We start from the raw sequence: 700 nt of genomic DNA, 5'->3' as shown, positions 1-700 counted from the left end.
CTCCATGGCGCTGTGCTCCCCACCAGGGAGGGCCGCTCCCCTCAGCAGTGGACTTCAATGGATCTGCCTTTTCTGCTCCCCACTCTGTCTCTGGGGAATCCTCTCACCCCCTTCTCTGGCCTGTACCCCAGTTTTCTTTCACACACTCACAAAGATAATTAAAGTGAAGAGTGTGTGTGTGTATATATATACATATGTATATGTATGTCTGTGTATGTATATTTTTCAAAACAGCCACATCGTGGAGTATTATACAGCAGAGAAATCTTACTAGATCTCAGAGTGTCAACACAAATCTGAAAACTAATATCGAATGCTAAAAGCAGAGAGAAATTGCAGAAAGCTAAAACAATAAACTTAAATACGTGCAGACTAGTTGAAATTCTTAGTGACTGTGGCTGTTTTAAAACGACAAGCACCACGATCAGGATAGGGTTACTTCTGAGTGAAATAGGTGAGGGTAAGATTGAAACGTCCAGAAACTGACTCTGCAGCAAAGACGGCAAAATGTTTGAGATCTGACCACGCTGACGGCTGAATACGGGTATTTATTAAGCAGTTTACATGCTTGACATGCTTAGTAATTATTAAGCAGAGAGAGAAGTAATTTATGCGGAAACGGGCGGCTCCAACCACTGGTTCCCCTCGACGGCGGCCGTGAGGTGGAGCGTTTCCCCGCGGGGTGCGGGGTGAGGCGTGG

The 700-nt window shown here is 45.6% G+C and overlaps 1 protein-coding gene across 1 annotated transcript in view; it reads left to right on the top strand.

The window, feature by feature from the left end:
• Nucleotides 1–700, top strand: part of FLVCR1 (feline leukemia virus subgroup C cellular receptor 1) — a gene marked incomplete at its 5' end in the record, with an annotated part of 18,979 nt that overhangs the window by 7,862 nt on the left and 10,417 nt on the right. The window lies entirely within an intron of this gene.

This window comes from Condylura cristata, unplaced genomic scaffold, assembly GCF_000260355.1.
Source record: "Condylura cristata isolate star-nosed mole 26May11 unplaced genomic scaffold, ConCri1.0 scaffold00050, whole genome shotgun sequence".
In the NCBI taxonomy this organism is placed as follows: domain Eukaryota; kingdom Metazoa; phylum Chordata; class Mammalia; order Eulipotyphla; family Talpidae; genus Condylura; species Condylura cristata.
This window is presented reverse-complemented; position numbering and strand designations above follow the sequence as displayed.